This window comes from Marmota marmota, unplaced genomic scaffold (assembly GCF_001458135.2).
Source record: "Marmota marmota marmota unplaced genomic scaffold, marMar, whole genome shotgun sequence".
Classification (NCBI taxonomy): Eukaryota; Metazoa; Chordata; class Mammalia; order Rodentia; family Sciuridae; genus Marmota; species Marmota marmota.
The window spans coordinates 55,286,179-55,306,481 of NW_026000026.1; the positions used below are offsets into that span (position 1 = coordinate 55,286,179).

The window sequence follows — 20,303 nt, forward strand, 5'->3', positions numbered from 1 at the left end:
ATATATATTCTTCTCTTTTTCTTTTCTTTTTTTGTTTTTTATTTTTTCCTAAATTTTACTACTTTAATATTTTTTGTTTTTCTTAATATATATGTGTGTTTGTTCATGTACTCTGCTGTCTTCCCACTTATTTGTCTACCCAAAATTACTTCCTCTTTACTCTCTTGCTACAAACTTTTTACTTAGATTTCTCTTTCACACATACTAAGATATAATAATTCTGTATCTTCACCTCCTGCCTCCTCAGCATATCATCCTACACCTCACCCTTGGTTCTTTGGCCAGTATCAGAAACTGTAAACCCTTTTACAAACCTACTGATTATATTGAAGATAATAATTGAATTCACCATTTCTGTACATTGTAACCAAACTGAACATCTATTAACAACTATTTGTTTTTAGGTGGTATATTGTTTATATTGGGATCTGTTAACTTTGTCCTACCCCTCAAAGGAGAGGTATTTGAACCATACAGGGGCCTTATAAACATAAAAAAGTAACACCTTGGATCCACAGTGCTAGAAGGGAAGACACATGAGCGACATGAAAAGATAAAGGAAGAAAGTGTGCCCCACACAAATCAAGACACCATATTATTAGAATCCATGGCCAGCACAGCAGATTACAGAAAAGGAGTTCAAGATGTACATAATTAAAATATTCTGTGAATTAAAGGATGATATCAGAAAGCAAATACAGTCAGCAAAATATCATTTCGACAAAGAGCTACATAAACAAATATAGGAAGCAAAAGATTACTTCAATAGGGAGATAGAGGATCTAATGAAAAATCAAATAGAAATCCTTGAAATGAAAGAAACAATAAACGAATAAAAGTTCAATTGAAAGCATCACCAACAGATTAGACCACCTAGAAGACAGGACCTCAGACAATGAAGACAAAATACATAATCTTTAAAAGAATGTAGGCAACACAGTGAAAATGGTAAGAGACCATTAGTATAACATTCAAGAAATATGGGATAGCATAAAAAGACCAAAGTTAAGAGTTATTGGGATAGATAAAGGAAAAGAGTTACAAACCAAAGAAATGAGCAATCTATTCAATAAAATAATATCAGAAAATTTTCTAAACATGAAGAACAAATTGGAAAACAAAATTCAAGAGGCTTATAGGATGCCAAATGTAGAAAATCACAACAGAATCACACCAAGGTACATTACAGTGAAAATTCCTATATAAAAAATAAGAAGAGAATATTAAAAGCCACAAGATAAAGGAATCAGATTACATATAAGGGAAATCCAATTAGATTTTTAAACCCAGACTCTGAAAGCTAAAGGATGTTGGAACAATATATGTCAAGCTCTGAGAGAAAATGGATGCCAACCAAGAATCTTGTATCCAGAAAAATTAAACCTGAAATAAAAACCTTCCATGATAAACAATAGTTATAAGAATTTACAGCTACAAAACCTGTACTACAGAACATCTTTGACAAAATATTCTATGAAGAGGAAATGAAAAACAACAATGAAAATCAGCAGAGGGAGATATTACACTAAAGGAAAAACTAATCAAAGGAGAAACCAAGTCAAGTTAAATAACAAAAATAAACAAAAACGGCTGGGAAAACAAATCACGTCTCAATAATAAAACTGAATGTTAATAGCCTAAACTCACCAATCAAAAGACATGGGCTAGCTGATTGGATTAAAAAAAAAAAAAAAGACCCAACAATATTCTGCCTCCAAGAGATTTGTCTCATAGGAAAAGACATTCACAGACTGAAGGTGAAAGGTTGGGAAAAATCATACCACTTACATGCACTGTGGAAGCAAGCAGGAGTTTCAATCTTCATATCAAATAAAGTAGATTTTAAGCTAAAGTTAATCAAAAGGGATAAAGAAGGACACTTCATACTCTTCAGGGGAACCATATACCAACAAGACATAACAATTATAAATATATATGTCCCAAACAATGGAGTATCTGTGTTCATCAAACAAACACTTCTCAAGTTCAAGAGTCAAATTGACCACAACACAATAATTCTGGGTGAGTTTAACAAACCTCTTTCACCACTGGATAGAACTTCAAAACAAAAGCTGAACAAAGAAATTATAGAACTCAAAATACAATCAATAACTTAGACTTAACTGACACATATAAAATATATCATCCTTCAATGAGCAAATATACTTTCTTCTCAGCAGCACATGGATGATTCTCTAAAATAGGCCATATATTATGCCACAAGCAATTCTTCACAAATATAAAAAAGTAGAGATACTACCCTGCTTTCTATCAGACACAATGAAATGAAATTAGAAATCAATGATAAAATAAAATATAAAAACTACTCCAACACCTGGAGACTAAATAATATGCTACTGAATGAACAATGGGTTGCAAAACACATCAATGAGGAAATTAAAAAATTCTTACAGGTAAATGAGAGCACTGATACAACATATTGAAATTTCTGGGACACTATGAAGGCAGTACTAAGGGAAAGTTCATTGCACGGAATTCATTCCTTAAAAGAAGAAAAAGTCAACAAATAAATGACCTCACACTACATCTCAAATCCCTAGAAAAAGAAGAACGAATCAACACCAAAAGAAGTAGAAGACAGGAAATAATTAAAATCAGAGCTGAAGTCAATGAAATTGAAACGAACAAAACAATTGAAAATTTTGATAAAACAAAAACTTGGTTCTTTGGGAAAAAAATAGACAAACCCTTAGCCATGCTAACAAGAGAAGGAGAGAGAAAACTCAAATTACTAATATATGTGATGAAAAAGGAAATATCAAAACAGACACTACAGGAATACAGAAGACAGTTAGAAATTATTTTGAAAACTTGTACTCCAATAAAATAGAAAATATTGAAGGCATTGACAAATTTCTAGAGTCATACAATTTGCCCAGATTGAAGCAGGATAATATACACAATTTAAACAGAGGTCTTCAAGAGCAATAATCAGACCACTGGTACCCCACAAAGACTTTCCAAGGGACACCCAGGCAGATAGCTGCATGTGACAGGGGATCAGATCCCAGAACCTTGACTTCATATGTACCCTACCTAAATGTGATCTGAGAACTTCTCTTGTAGTTTAAATGTCATAGGAATTTTTTCCACCCTTGCTTTCACTTGACAAACAAAGGTCAATGTCTCTCCATGGCTAATATTACTAGGGTTCTATTCCTGGAATGAAAACCTCCATGGTTTAAATAAAGAGGAATACAAAATATTGTTATTAGCATTGAGAAAGTTAATACCTTTAGTGACCAGGTGGTTTCTAAGTCCTTACTTTCAATAAAATTAAAGACTTAACTAGTAGATAATTAAAACTACTTTTTGATGATAGATCATTATGTGATTTTTGCCATATATATGACAAAGGGTTCAAAGAATTGAGTGATATTGCTGGAATAAAACTCATTATATTCCCCACTACTAATTCAGTAAACAAATTTCTCAGCATTACATAAAAAATTAAAGTAGGAAAATAATTGTTACTGAATCCTAGCTCATTCTAGCAATTTTCACACACAGATGCATCATTGAAAATAACATTTATCTCCTTACAAGATGTATAATGTTAAAATAATTTGTCAATTTTTTGTAATATATTTATCTTGTTTTGATCAATTGGGTACAAGCAATATTTGTAATTAAAGTACAAACCAGAATGTTATCAAAATTAGGTAAGCTTTATAATCACTTAAAATTAAATTTTCATTTATTTTTAAATTAATACACATTTCAGTTTAAAAAATCATGAAATAAGGATTCGTAATCATAAAATATTTTGAGTAAAATTCTGGGAAAAAAAAATGATGTGCAAAGGAAGAAAGTATCTCCAAACAGTTAAAACCGAACTTGTTCTTTTTTAGATATGTAGGTATCAAATCCCTATATTATAAAATTAGAAATAGAACAGAAGAAGAGGATCAGAGGAAGGGTAGATAGGAGGGAAAAGGGAGGTACTGGGGAATGAAATTGACCAAATTATGTTATGTGCATGTATATACATCACAATAAATTCCACTATTATGTATAATCATAACATACCACTAAAAAAATCAATTTAAAAAAATTCATGATAGTCATATTTCACAGATACATTTAAAAATGTAATATAAGTTTCAAATGTTAATATTTACAATATGCTAAAATTATGTCATTTCCAACTATTAAAATTATCAAAATTTATAATATTTGAAATTTAGATTTAAAATTAAAACTTTTAAATGTCTTGTGGATACATAGTTTTCAAAATTATTTTATAGGAAAACAGATGCAAAAAGAAACAGAAAGGTAGGTTAGTAGCTATGTAATATTTGCAAATGCCTAAATTGTTAAAATGGGTTGTCAAGATTGCCAGTGCCCTGGACCAAGACCAGCCAAAACTTTAGAATGAGTAGCTCTGAGCTGGACCAGATTCCTGAGAGGGACCTCAGTAACCTTAGAGGAATTCTGGTACTAGTATACTTTGATTTAGGATTCTTCCACTCCTTCCAGTTTTTGGAAATGTGGTGTAGATTTCATGTATTAGTAATATAATGGTGTTTACTCTGCAACTTGAATTCTTAAATTTGTAGGATAATGTAGCCCAGTTTTATTACTTCCTTCCATCTATTTCCTCTCAAATTCTATAGGAAGAACAGCTTGAAGCCATGTAATTGGAAAGCCTTCCCAGAAGAAATGACAGAACTGAATTTGAGCCCTAAAGTGCAACATGGGAGAAGAACTGATAAATTACCACAACACACACACCAATTTGCAATGTACTTCTGATGGTATTACAGGGCAAGGGCCCATTACGGAGTGGGAACAGCCACAGCAGTCTTCGGGTGCCAGCTCTTGTGATTCTGCTAGAAAGAATTCAAACACAACAGAGTAGCAAGCAAACGTTTAATAGAATGTGGAAGGAAGGAACTGCATGGACCACTTGGAAGAGAAGATGGGTGATGCTCACAGAGTTTGAGTTTTAATAAAATTGAGTCCCCCCTGTTCATGCCTCAATTTCTCTGCCACCATAATCAGCTTATTAGGTTTTGGATGGCCCTCAGCAAACTTCCTTTGTGTGGATCTTGATGACCTGGTTGCCAGGGTGATTGGGTGGTTGTGACACGGTGAGTGATAAGAACAGGTCTGGTGACTTGGTTATTGGAGATAATGATGACATTGTCTGAAACGGTAGTTTCCCTGGAGGGGCTATAATTAACTATAATTGAGGAAGGGCTTGACATGTCAGTAGCTATGTAATAGCTTTTCTGAAGATTGTCTTCTTCAACTAGGGTTCCCTATGATTTTAAGTAATAGTTTCCTTGAGAGGCTATTCTTATCTACAACGTGGGGAAGGTTGGGCATTCCAGCTCTCATTCCTCAAATGCTTGCCTGTTTTGTTAAAGTTCCTTAGGCCAAAGTAACTCCATTTTGAAAATGAGCACCTGCCTACCCAGACATGACCTTCCTGTTAGGCCTGCCCCCCAAAAAGTCCCTAACTACCAAAACCACAACCAAGACATCAAGTAACAGTCACAGGACCAGATGTATTATTTTTAACTACTTCACTGTACATGACTATATAGTTAAGAAGTTTTGTTTTTTTTTCCAGCAGGCTGCTGTACCTTGAACAAAGATATTCTCAGAGATGTGTCTCTTGAGGATATTTGCAAAGGCTACCCTAATATTCTGGAGCTGAACCCGGGAGGGGCATCCACAGTCATTACCTGCTGGCTCTCCCTTCACAGGGATCAGAGCTGCCTTCACGGTGCCAGTTCTCCCTGGCCAATATTCAAGATAGTGCATTTCTGCCTCTTGCTGTTACTGACCTCCTTGCCCACCACAGAATTTGACTCTTAACAGCCTTCCCTCTCTACCAGTGATGAGTTCTCAGAACCCTTCTGCAGTGGCCCTGAGCGCTTTCTCTCTCTCTCTCTCTCCCTCTCCCCTCTCCCCTCTCCCCTCTCCCCTTAAATCCTGGCGCTGGGTCAGGGCCTCCCCCTGCTTCTGCCCTTCTACTTGGGTCCTGTCAGGGACAGTGACGACCCTCACTGACAATCTGCTCCTACGTGGGAAATCAAAGAGGTTGTGGGGACGCCCCTTCCTCTCCTGATTCCCTTCTCTGGGCTTCTGAGAAGTCTTTGCCATGGGCTCTGCCAGATCTAAAATTCCCCGCCACTCCCGCCTCAGCTGTCTCCTCAAAAAACACTGGCCTCTCCATTCGACTTCAGATCTCAAACCTCAGGTAACACAACCTGGCCCCAATATAAATTAGATAATGATTCCTCTTGACCCAGGGGAATGGGACTTTCAATCCCACTATTATAATATGCAGAACTTAAACAACTGCTGTCACCGCGGCAGCAAGTGTGATGAAATCCCCTGTGTTCCAGCTTTCTCTTTTCTTCGCTTTTGCCCCTCTTTATGTCAGTCCTGCTCCCCTAGGCAGGTCCTCCTTGCTCGCTCTTCCTTAACCCGTTCACCTCCCAATCCTAGCGATTTTTCCTCTTTTGACACATGATCGCTCTTCACTTCCTCAACCTCCACCCTATGCTTCTCTGTCACCTCGCCCAGCCACACCTTCACGACCTCACTCAGATGCACCTTCACTAAATAGGGACCCGTCTTGCTGACAGGTCCCATCCTTCATCCCCCTTCTCCTTTTCTTGACCTCAACACCGCATCTCCTTCTGCCCCCTCCCTTCTCCTTCTCTCTCCCCTCCTCATACTGGCTCTCATGGGCCCCTCCGGGCTTCGGCAGCACCCCCACCCCTACACACATACACACACACACACACACACTCCTACCATTAAGGAAGGTAGGCGGAGCTGAAGGCATTGTGTGCGTTCACTTCTTACTCACTGACCTCTCCCAGGATGAGAAACGTTCAGGTTCCTATTGTACTAACCTGGATATCTTACCCAGTCCTACCATCTGACATGGCACAATATCTATATCATTGTCCCTTCTACCCTCCTCCCAAAGGATTTGGGCAGCGTTCAAGCTTATGCAGTTGAGACACATAGAACCAATCCCGCTCATCCTGTTGGAGCTTCCCCAGTTCCCTAGGAAGAGCCTAACTGGGATTACCAAATCAAAGGCCAAATTTCAACATTTGGCACAGGTCCATCAAGGCAAACCCCAGGGTACAGATTCCAACAAAGGCACTATAGGGTACCTCCTGAACCTTGTTTCAAGTGTAAATAGTAAGGACACTGGGCCCATGCATGCCCTAATCCCTGACCTTCACCTGGCCCTTTTCCTAAATCAAAAGGGACAGATACTGGGAAATTGATTGTCCCTTCACCCAACAAGGTGAGGGGCCAAACCTTCCCTCTTTATCCTCCCTAACTAACCTCATAGGGCTGGCCTCTGAGGATTAAAGGTGCCCAGGACTCTCTGCCACAACAACTATCAAACACTGGAGTCCAGGGTAATTACCACTGTTAAAGTTAAGCCAATCTCTTTCTTCATTGATATGGAAGCATTTTTTAAGCTTTGCCCAAATTTTGGGGACCAACTCAGCTTTCCAAAACCTCTATAGTTGGGGTAGAGGGAATAACTTCTGACCCACTCATAACAAACCCTGTACTATGCAACATTGAGGAGACTCCTTTTACCCATTCCTTTTTAATTGTCCCACTCCCTTATGGGAAGAGATCTCCTCTCAAAATTTCAAAACTCTCTCTCCCTTCATTTCCCTTCCATAAGTCCCAATATGGAACAACCACCCCTGTAGCTACAGATCTTTCCCCCTCCTCTTCTTGCCAATCCCCTGTTTACCCTTCCACACACACCACATGGCTGCTTTCTTTGGCCACGAGTAACCCACACGTAGACTCCTTCTGCTCACATTTCTCAACACAACCTTAAAACTTCTCTAATCCATCCTATACTTCTGACTGCTGGCTCTGCATCCCTCTTACCCATAGCTCATTGATAGTGAAGCCTATCCCTGTCCATGGACTTCCAGTCTAATCTTTCTTTTCACCACTTTCTCATGTAATTCCTCAAGATCACTTTATTCCAATGTCTCTTACTTTGCTTCACCCTCCCCCAATCTTATGTCTCTATTCCACCATGCTACATAGTATTTCCCTATGCAACCCAACTTACAATGTCACTCAGCCACTCCAGAGCCAACATGGCATCTTCTTCCTCTGCAGAAGCTCCCTTCTCCACTGCCTGATACCCCTATTCCCACCTTCTGCCTCCCTGTCCCCCTCACATCCAATATGATCATATAATCTGAGGGGGAGGTTGAACTGGCCCTTTCCTTCCCCTTCTGGACTTCACTTCAGTGTCCCAGATGCAGAAGAGCAATTCTCACTCCAGTCCTCATTGGATCAGGCATATTGGCAGCATCTGGCATGTGGATAGCAGGACTAGGTACAGCCATCATCTTTATTATAAACTCTATCAAGAATTGAATGAGGACTTTGAGTGGGTGACAGACTCCCTAGAATCTCTTCCAATTCAAATCACCTCCTGAGCCAATGTAGTTCTCCAAAATAGGAGAGATTACTAATGGCAGAGAAGGGAGGCACGTGTGTCTTTTTAGGAGAGGAATGCTATTATTTCACCAGAAATCTGGAATAGTCCAAGGAAAAACAGCTGAGCTCCAGGAGAGCATGGAGAAATACCACTGGGAACTGTAGCAGTCATCTCCCTGGAACCTTTTGGGCTACACTCTCCCTTGGCTGCTCCATTAATGGGCCTTCTCCCTACACTCATCATACTGCTTTTAATACGACCTTGTTCAATAATTGCCTGAAAATTTTTTTTTACAAGATAAAGTAAATGCACTTACTAATCAGACTGTAAACAGGTTCCTTATGAGCCAATATAGCACTCACCCTGAAGTTCCCGCTAAACCATTATTTGCCCCCGTTCAGCTGGAAGAAACCAGAACAAACCATGCCCCTTATCATTATAAGACAAAAGGCTGGAATGTTAGGTTCTTAGGCCAAAATAACTCCATTTTGAAGATCTGCACCTGCCCACCCAGGCATGACCATCCCATTAGGCCCACCTCCAAAGAGTTCCTAACTACTGAAACCACAAGACATCAAGTAAAAGTCACAGGACCAGATGGATTATTTTTAACTACTTCATTGTACATGACTATATAGTTAAGAAGCTTTTTTCCAGCAGGCTTCAGCACCTTGCAGAAGGGCTGCCTGGCAGATATTCTCTGTCAATAAATGCCGCAGTCTGGCTGGGCACACAATCACGAGCCACCACACAGCTTGTAGATTCAAACAGCAACTCTTTATTCCCGAACTCACACCAGCCGTCTACAAACACGTTCTGGGGAAATCCACGTTCTCTGCCCAAATCCCCGTTCTCTGCCCAAATCCACCTCCACTGGGCTTCTATCTCCAAAATATACTGTCTAAATCCCGTGAGAACTCAAGGGGAACTCAGGCAGCAGGATACGCCCTATTCCCAGCAGGAATAATCTTAAACCTGGAACGCCCTAAACTGGATTATCCTAAACTGGGAACACCCTAATCCGCCCTGGTCCTTGAGCAAGGTCACCTACATTCAATGTCACTGCAACATGGGGAACGCTGGCAAGGAAATTGTCATACCTACTTGGCTAATGGCTCCCAGCAAATAAACCTTTGCTTGACTCTCTGTGCCTCTTGTGGATATTTGTACCTGCTGCAGTCTGGCTGGGCACAAATGCCGCAGTCTGGCTGGGCACACAATCACGAGCCACCACACAGCTTGCTAGATTCAAACAGCAACTCTTTATTCCCGAACTCACACCAGCCGTCTACAATCACGTTCTGGGGAAATCCACGTTCTCTGCCCAAATCCACCTCCACTGGGCTTCTATCTCCCAAAATATACTGTCTAAATCCCGTGAGAACTCAAGGGGAACTCAGGCAGCCCGATATGCCCTATTCCCAGCAGGAATAATCTTAAACCTTAAACCTGGAACCTAAACCAGGAACGCCCTAAACCCGATTATCCTAAACTGGGAACACCCTAAACCTGGAACCGCCCTGGTCCTTGAGCAAGGTCACCTACATGCAATGTCACTGCAAAATGTCCTATTTCCACGAGTCCTTCCACTAAGCAACATGGGGTACGCTGGCAAGGAAATTGTCATACCTACTTGGCTAATGGCTCCCAGCATGTACCAGCTACCCTAACACCATGCAGTTGCAGTTTTATGACTCCTGGATTTTTCTAAATGCATAAGTCTGATGTCTGTTCCTCATTGTCCTTTCCCCTACTCACCTATTCATGGCTAACTAACCTACCTAACACTAAATATGTGAGATTAGTGAAACTTCATGGTTAATTAAGTCTTCTACAAGACACTTCTCAGAAGATATGCATTCAATCAATAAACATATGAAAAATGTTCAACATCTCTAGTAATTAGAGAAATACAAATCAAAACTACTCTAAGATTTCATCTCACACCAGTCAGAATGGCAGTTATCAAGAATACAGACAACAATAAATGTTGTCGAGGATGTGAGGAAAAAGGCACACTTATACATTGCTGGTGGCACTGCAAACTGGTGCAACCACTCTGGAAAGCAGTATGGAGATTCCATAGAAAACTTAGAATGGAACCACCATTTAACCCAGCTATCTTACTTCTTGATTTATACCCAAAGGGCTTAAAATTAGCATGCTATAGTAACACAGCCACATCAATGTTTATAGCAGCTCAATCCACAATTGCTAACTTTGGAAACAACCTAGATGCCCTTTAACAGATAATGGATAAAGAAACTGTGGTATATATTCACAATGGAATATTACTCAGCATTAAAAGAGAATAAAATTATGGCATTTTCAGGTAAATGGATGGAGTTGGAGAATATCATACTAAGCGAAGTAAGCCAATCTCCCAAAAAACAAATGTTCTCTCTGATAAGTGGATGCTGATGCACAACAGGGAAGGGGAGACATGGGGAAAACGGAGGAACTTTGATTGGGCAAAGGGGAGAAAGGGTAAAGAGGGTACGTGGGGACAGGAAAGATGGTGGAATGAGATGGACATCATTACCCTAGGTACATGTATGACAGCACATATGGTGTGACACTACATGGTGTACAACCATAGAAATGTGAAGTTGTGCTGCAATTGTGTACAATGAATCAAAATGCATTCTGCTGTCATATATACCAAATTAAAATAATTTTTTTAAAAAAAGATTGCTTTCACTTCGGACATCAGTCACAAGTTTGGAGATTCCACAGGCCAGCCGCACTTCTAAACAACTGGTTACAAATTCAAGGTTTCCATAACCCCTCACATTTGACAATATGTTAAAATGATTCACAGAACTCAGGAAAACACTATACTTAAAACTACAATTCTGTTGTAAAGGATACAATTCTGTTTTAAAGGATACAACTCAGGAATAACCAAATAAAGAGAAGCATAGGTTTAGGTCTGAGAGTTCCCAAACTGGAAGCTTTTATGTCCTGACACACACCAACCACATTGATGTGTCTGTCACCAACCAGGAAGCTCACCTGAGCTTCAAGCATATAGCTTCTTTACTGGAGCTTCACTGTGTGTGTAGGCATTACTGGTTCAATCACTGGCCATATAATTGAACCCCTTCCCAGCCCCAGAGTTCAGGCTGATATTAAGTAGCTTAAAGCTCTAAATATCTAATCACTTGGTTGATCTTTCTTGCATGACCAGCCCCATCCTGAGTCACATCATTAGCATAAACCCGCTAGCTGAAGGGGCCCACTATGAATAACTTAGACACTTTAACTACTCAGGAAATTCCAACGGTTTAGTGGTTACCACCCAGGAAACAGGGACAAAGACCAGACAAATTCTTATTTATACAACATGCTTCTCAAAACCTCTTCACGATTTCTGGTTCCCTTTAGGATATGTACCAACATGGTCTCTGTGGCCCTGTATAGTCATTTTTACGCCTTCTTTATCCACCTTATTTTTCCCTTTCATTTCAACAGACGACTTGGACTCCTTTCATTTCCTCAAATACATTAGTCTCCTTCTTCTCAAATGTCCGTTTCTATATATTTTATCTTCATGAAGCAATCTCTGTTCTTAACTCTTCTTAATAAATCTGTCAAATATTCAAATCTGAATATCTTAGCTCACACATTACTTCTAAAAGTCTCTCAAAATCACCTGTCCTCCCAGAATAGGCCTCAGGTCTCAGTCATCCCGTGGTACAGTCTCATAAAATGTGTACCTCTTTGTAGCACTATTTACATTTGTAATTAAATGGGATGCTGAGTCTCTTCTGCTAGAATAGAGATTCAATAAAACTAGGTACTGTGTTACCAAGGCCTGCGTACCATACTTTCTCAATAAATAATTGTTAGATAAAGGAAAGAATGAAATCAATAAATGAATAAATGCTGATTTTAAGCATTCTTAAGAATTCACATCTTTCCAATAGTAAAAATTCCCTAGATTTATGCTGTCTGAAAACTTAAAATTTCATATATATGAACTCTTATGTGACTTATTAACTCTGACAGAGTACCTGGCATATTATTCTCAAATTACTATAGCCATCTCCTTCTAGTTCATCAGTCCCAGATTACACTTCCAAAGAAGTGAGATTGTTTTGGTTAGATCTGAAATGTCTCATGAAGGATTCATCCCCAAGGCAGCAATATTCAAAGATGGGGTTTGGGGAAGATGACATTTGAGAAGAAGGAGGCTAATGTATTTGAGGAAATTGAGGGCTTGGACCTCACCAAAGGATTTATCCATTGATAGCTGAATGGACTACTGGAGGTGGTGAGAACTATGGGCAGGTGGGGCATGGTTGGAGCAAGTAGATCACTGCAGGTGCATCCTTGGGGACTATAGCTTGTCCCAGGCCCCTTACTTACTTTCTCGCTGTCCTTTCCGACTATGGTGAGCTGAGCAGCTTTCCTCTACCATGTTTTCCCACCACAATGTTTCTTCCTTGGAGCCAGATAACCATAGATCGAAACCTCCAAAACCATGAGCCAAAATGAATCTTTCCTCCTTTAAGGTGTTATTATCAGGTACTTTGGTCACAATGATGAAAGCTGACTAATACAACAATTGTCCCTGACCCTGGAAAACATGTCAATTGCTTTATTTTTATCCTTTTCCCTACAAAATCAGGTTTCAATTTAGTGTCCACAACTTAAAATTTAAGTCACCCGTATATGGTAGTCTAAAAGTCTGTGGATAGTAGTTAAATAGTTGTAAGTCAGTAATGAGTGAGTAATATGTGAAAGTATCACTTCCCTAAAACCTTTACTAACATCAAGTCATAATCTCAGTTGTTCTCAGTCCAGGTTACATATTAAAATTACCTGAGGTGCTTTGAGAATGTACTGATAACTTCATTAGAGCAGAATCTCTAGTGGGACTCAAGCATTGGTCCCTTTTTTTAAAAAGGTTATAGGTGACTAGAATATGCAGTTAGTTGTAATCTAGTAGCATAGTTGAAAGATTAATCACAGTCATGATCTTGTACAGAAATGTATTCCCGACAAGAGCACATGCTGTATCTTCTAATTGCTTTGCTTCACTTAAGATGTAAATATATTATCTGAAAAGGGATAATGATTGCAAAAAGCCCTTGGGTGGTTGTCCAGTTCACAAAAATCCCTTCCATGAGGACACCCTGATATACTAGGTGGGAAGGTCTTTACATTATAACACTTTCCTGCTCACATGCATAACTAACATAGAAGTTGACATTTAATCTGAGTCATTCTGATAGGTAGCAGACAGACACAAGTGGTGGGAACAGGTGGTTAAGGGGATAATCCCATAAACTGGGCCCACTGTTCTAATGCCCACATGCTTTCTTTTAAAAAGCAATTTAACTGCATACATGCCTGGTTCAAGTCAACAGAATATGTTACATTCTTCAGCAAACAACATGTTATCTGCAGGAGAAATCCAGGCCTGATATGCTGACAAGGAACACAAGTTACCCTGGAATGGGGACTTTTGTGACCCTTACACAGACCAGATTCCAGAACTCAAGGAGATGAGTATAATTCTCCCAACTATGAATCTGTAAGGACAGATTCCAATTAGAAATGGTCAGCATGGGTCAAAGTGACCTAGAGTAGCGTTGGACCTTACCATACACAGTGGGGACTTGGAATTTTAAAGCAATTCTGCTGCCATGGAGGTGGATGTGAGCAAAATTATCTGGAAACTTCCCCGAGCCCCCCAATAAAACCTGAGGGCAGGAGGGGTGCACTATCCCTCTTCTCTCTGAGAGGACCCACTCTTACTTGGGAGTTTCTCCTTTTCCCTTTTCCTTTTCTTTCTGACAAACTCATGCCTGCTATACTGAACTACATTTCTGAAATCTTTCTGGGGTTTGTAAGAACCAGTCTGAGGATGTTGGGGCTGCTATGGCTCTGTGGCAGACCCTTGCTCTGTAACAATTTCAATAACCTTTCTTAAGAATTTGATGTTTACAACAAAGTTAGAGATGAGAGAGAGTGTACAGAGATGCTTTGGGTAGCATTTGGTGATTTTTCTGGTATAAATACATCATGGCCAGCTTCAATGTACTAATGTAATATCATTTGTTTTGCAAACTTCTTCAACACTCCAACTCTGTTTCCTCAGAGTTGCCACAAACCAGCTCCAGTCCAATGGAGTTGAATCACTTTAATGTCAGCCCCTCACATAAAATTTGAGTATGTTCCATTTTCTGAATTTTCCAGGACTAATAAGTTGCTCAATTTGTAAATTCCTCAGATACTCCCACAACTGCCACCCATTTTCCTTCACATATATTCAAGATAGGCACAAGTAGTCTTTGGCATATGCAATATAAAGAATCTAAAAGAATACACTTATTAATGAATCAGCATTTTAGTTAGAGTAAGTTTATCAGATGCTCAAACTCAAACAAGTAACTTACAAGTCCTTAGGAGAAGTAAAATAAAATGTTTTTTTAAAAAAAGTTAGGGCTGGGGGTTTTGCTTAGTGGTAGAGTGTATACTTGCCATGCACGCGGCACTGGATTGACTATCACCAAAAACCAAAACAAAACTAAGAAGGCACGATTGGCAGAAGAGTTCCCTTGGGGATTTGGTAAGCAACCAGATAGTAGGTTGAAGGTGCTGTGTCTTGGAGGGAGACACTGCAAGAGAGGGGCCTCGAGAATGCTGAAGCAAAGTTTTGTTTTCAGAATTCTGCCTAGCATGACTTCTGGCACTCTCCAATTCCTCTGCAGAGAATTTACTTAAAGTTTTAAAAAAGGGTTATTGATCCAAACATTATGGAAGCTAGGTTCATTTACTTTTAATCATTAATCTTAGGCTCTTTGAAGAAACAGATACCAAAGCACTGAGAAGTAGGGAAGAGAAGCAGAGAAGTCAGGAATAACAATTTGGGGTGAGAAAAATCATCCCACCTCCCAGATAAGCTAAAGTACTAAGACATTATGCCTTTCAAAGTTTACAAAATTATATGCAGAATGATGTGTATGTGTAATATTATGAACTATGCCTATTACTGGAGAAAAATTACATACTAGTGTTGATTATATATAATGGGGAGTTGAACTGGGAATAGAAAATTGATTAAAAATATAAGGATATCAGTGTGAAAACACAAAATACAATTATTTATTCAAACTTTTTGTAATTGGGCTTAATTATATTGTGACTTGTTAGTTTTATGCACATCAGTCAATACATTACCTATTACATTACCTACAAACTTGGCTCTTTTTTTTTGACTAATTTATCTTTATAGTAGTACTTATGTGGCATCATTTAGACTGATGTTTGCATACTCGAACTTTTAAAAATTATCAGATGTGGAGGAAAGGAAACCCAAGATACTGGTGGTAGGAATATAAATGAGTACAGTCACTCTGGAAAACTGTAAAGCTAAAAATAATATTACCATATGATTCAGCAATCCCACTTCTGGGCATTTGCCCAAAAGATTTGAAATCAGTATATTGAGGAGATATCTGTACTCCAGTGTTCACTGCAGCACTATTCATAAGAACCAAGTAAAAGAATCAAGCTATGTGTCCATCAACAGATGAATGAATAAAAAACATGTGGCCTCATATACACAGAGAAACAGTAATCTGCCTTTAAAAAGAGATTCTGTCTTTTGCCATGACATGGATGGAATTTAAAAGCATTATACTCAGTAGAATAAGCCAGGTATAGAAAGACAAACACTGCATATTCTCTCTTATATATAGGGTCTAAAATAATCAAGCTGACATAACAGAGGGTAGAATTGTGATTAGTAGAGGCTGGAAAGTAGGGAGAATGGAGATATTGTGTTAAAGGGTTAAAAGTCTCAGGAAGAAAAAGTTCTGGATTTATTGTTTTTGATTTTTTTTGAGATCTATTGGACAGCATGGCCAATATAGTTAATGATTATGTATTTTGTGTTTCAAAATTGCTAGGAGAGTAAATTTCAAATGTCCTCACCACAGAAAATAAGTATTTGAAGTGCTAGATATATTGGCTTGATTTAATTATTATATCTTTTATTCATAAATAAAACATCAGTTTGTACCTCATCAATATATACAACTGTGATTTGTAAATTTATAATTAAAAACTTATTAACTAGAAAATAATAATGGAAAAGGAATGATAAAAATAAAAATAAAACTTATCACAACTTTTGTTCATATCATACCCTTCCATTGTGATATGAGGGTACTCATTTCCTCTTTGTGGTCCTCTCTCTCCTCAACTGAAAAGAACAATTAGATTATCTCTAAAACCTATTCAAGTTAATACAGTTCTGTGAATCTAAAAATATTTGTGCATGCAAATTTTACCTGTATTCTGAGAAAAGGGGAAGTGAAGTTATACAAATGTATAATTTAACATCTTCAATTTTTTAAATAGTATGAAAAAAATGTTTTTGATAGTACTATCCTAGCATGTACTCAAGCCATAATTTAATTCCTATAAAAACCAGATATTGACACTGAATAAAATAGGAAGGTAACAGAAGGGTAACTAACCACAGTTGTTTGTATCAGTGTCCTAACCCAGTCATAAAAAGCAGAACCCAGAGCACATCAAAGACCTCTCCGTCCCTACAGTGACTGCCCAGTGATTGCATTTTCCTAGTGTTTTGGTTCTTCAATCTTGGTGTTTTTCAGAATCAGCTGGGGAACTTGGTACATGACTCAGGATCTGTTTTACTCTACAACTTTACTCTTCATGTTGCTTTATTTTGCAGTGATACATACCAAAGTTAGGAAAACAGCATTCTAATCTATTTATCCTTTCCCTCTCCTTGTTTAGTGTTTCTTAAAGTTTTCTACACATTAGAATCACCTGGAGATCCCTTTAAAATCCAGATTCCCAGGTCACGTTACATACCAATTTAAGTAGAATCTCAGGAAGGTGAAGCCAGGTGTCAGGATGTCCATCATGCCACCCAATTTGAGAGCTGGCATCCTTTAAGTACTTCTTAAGCTCTGATGTATTTCCTAGGAATTTGTAAGGTGCAGATTATGATCAGTAGGTCTGGAATGCAGTATGGGATTCTGCATTTCAAACAAGTTCTCAGGAGCTTTACCAACCCCCAGTATTTGCTCCCCATCAATCCAACCAAAAGATGAATCAAAAGTGTGAATTCAGAGATAGTGAATCCATGATAAAGAATGAGTGGCTGGTTTTAAGAATGTTGCTGATTATGTAAATTAAACAAACAAACAAAAATCTTAAAAACTAAAACCCATGGTGAACTAAAATCAAGGTTCTATTTGGATGCTATACTCAATTGATCCTCAGAGCAGTGTAGTGTCTAGGAAAATGCTAATTATAAGTTAAGTCTGAATGAGACCAATGGAGTTATAAAAGATGAACAATGATACCCTGAGAGTCAATATTTGTACATAAGAATAGTTGATAGAAACAAAGAAATGTTAACATCCTGATGATGAGAACTTACCTGATGAAACTTTCCTATTATAATTAAGAACTCAAATTTTGAGAGATGAGCCCTCCAAATTACTTATTTTTGTACATATTACATATTGGAACTTAGTTCATTTTCTGTTGCTCAAACAGAATATCTGAGATAATTTGCAGGGAAAAGAGGACTGTCTTGGCTCAGGGTTCTGGAGGTGGATGCCTGCATCCACTCAGCTCCTGGGAGGGTTTCATGGCAGAAGGGCAAGCCAGCTTGTGCAGAAAAGACCATGTGGTGAGAGAAGATGAAGAAACAGAATCTGCTTTGCACCAACACATTCTCTCAGTAACTAATTCAGCCCCATGAGGGGAGAACTCACTCCTGTGAGATGGCATAATCTATTCATGAGGATCTGGCCCCATGACCAAACACTTCCCACTAGGTCCTGCCTCCCAACACCGAGAAATTAGGCTTTAACCTGAGTTTTGATGAGAGAAGCTATATTCAGACCATTGCATACTGAAACATTGAAATACACTTTCCCTCCTTCTACTTAAATAAACCTTTACTGGCTGAACAGAAATAAGAAAATGAGATCGATTTCCATTAAATCTTGCTTATTTAAAAAAAATCTCATTTAATATTCTGCTAAATGTGCACTTGAACTTTGTATATTTAATTCACCAACCTAAAAACACTGGTAAGACTCATAAATATGTAAACAAATCCTGGAGAAGTGTAATTGATTAGTACAGCTCTTTATGCTCTTCTGTTCCTCTGTTACCCATTTTTAGTTTTTATTTTAATGTAAACACAGATTGAAATATGTCCTGATAATTACTCTTGTTAATTATAGAGTGTGGAACTCCCAGAGTGTGTTCCATAGAACACTAGGACCAGTTTGTTCAAATAATATTGGGAAATGCTGTATTCATACCTTAATTTTGGAGATTTATATTGCATATTTGCATGTTATGAAAGGTTCTATTACTAAAGTCTCTTGGAAATAAACACAAAATAAATGTTCAACTCTTTCTAGACCCAACCTATTATTTTTCAGAAACTCTCTGGGTTCTCCCCACCACACTCCAGGGCACACATTGTGTAAAAGTCTGATCTAGAACCTCAAAATTAGAGGTTGAAGGACTCAGAAAATATTTTGGTGAACACATTTTTTTTCATTCTACTTTCTGCTCCCTCAAAAGGATCTATCTGAATATATAAATAGCATCTATGAAAATTATTTCTGATAAGAAAGAGTTTCAGGTAATTAAAAACCCAGGATAATTAAATTATGTCATGTTTATAATTAGTTCTTTTATTAATTAAATGAACTTTTATTCTCATTTAAGGCATGACTTCAAGAGCTGATTGTCTAAAAGCTATTTCCTAAGCAATGATTCTTCCCTGTCAAAACATAAGTCTTGGTTTCCCCAAACTACACAGTGTCTTTCATCTCTTTTCACTGTTTAAGAGTGAACAGAGAACAGAAAGAGAAATTAGGAAAACTGCCCCATTCACAATAGCCTTAAACAAACAAACAACAACAACAAAACAAGAAACAAACAAACAAACAAAAAACCTTGGAAATCAATCTAAAGAAAGAGGTAAAAGACCTCTACAATGAAAAATACAGGACACTAAAGAAAGAAATTGAAGAAGACCTTAGAAGATGGAAAGATCTCCCATGTGCATGGATAGGCAGAATTAATATTGTCAAAATGACCATACTACCAAAACTTTCATTCTTCATAGAAATAGAAAAAGCAGTCATGAAACTTATTTGAAAAAACAGAAGGCCTAGAATAGCCAAAGCAATTATTGGTAAGAAAAGTGATGTAGAAGGCATCACAATACCAGACCTTAAATTATACTACAGAGCTGTAGTAACGAAAAAATGACATGGTATTGGCACCAAAACAGTCATGAAGACCAATAATACAGAATTAGAGACAAACCCAGATAAATACAGTTATCTTATACTAGATAAAGATGCCAAAAACATTCATTAGAAAAAAGATAGCCTTTCAACAAATGGTGATGGGAAAATTGGAAATCCATATGTAGCAAAATGGAATTAAACTTATCTCTCACCATGCACAAAACTCAACTTGAAGTGGAGCAAAGAATTAGGCACTAGAATAAAGACCCTGCATCTAAGAGAAGAAAAAGTAGTCCCAAATATTCACTGTGTAGGCTTAGGAACTGACTTCCTTAACAAGACTCCTAAAGTGCAAGAAGTAAAATCAAGAATTGGTGAATGGATGGATTCAAACTAAAAAGCTTCTTCTCAGCGAATGAAACAATCACTAACATGAAGAAAGAGCTGCAGAATGGGAGAAAATCGTTACTACACACATACTTCAGATAAAGAATTAATCTTCAGGATATATAAAGAACTCTAAAAAATACAAAAAAAATGACCCA

The 20,303-nt window shown here is 38.0% G+C and overlaps 1 protein-coding gene across 1 annotated transcript in view; it reads right to left on the minus strand.

Moving 5' to 3' along the window:
• The window catches only part of Erap1 (endoplasmic reticulum aminopeptidase 1), a 109,976-nt gene that overhangs the window by 63,624 nt on the left and 26,049 nt on the right, over positions 1-20,303 (minus strand). Inside the window, exon 3 of the mRNA XM_015483830.2 lies at positions 17,342-17,451. The gene's annotated coding sequence lies outside the window, so the exon portion shown is untranslated. The remainder of the gene's footprint in view (positions 1-17,341; positions 17,452-20,303) is intronic.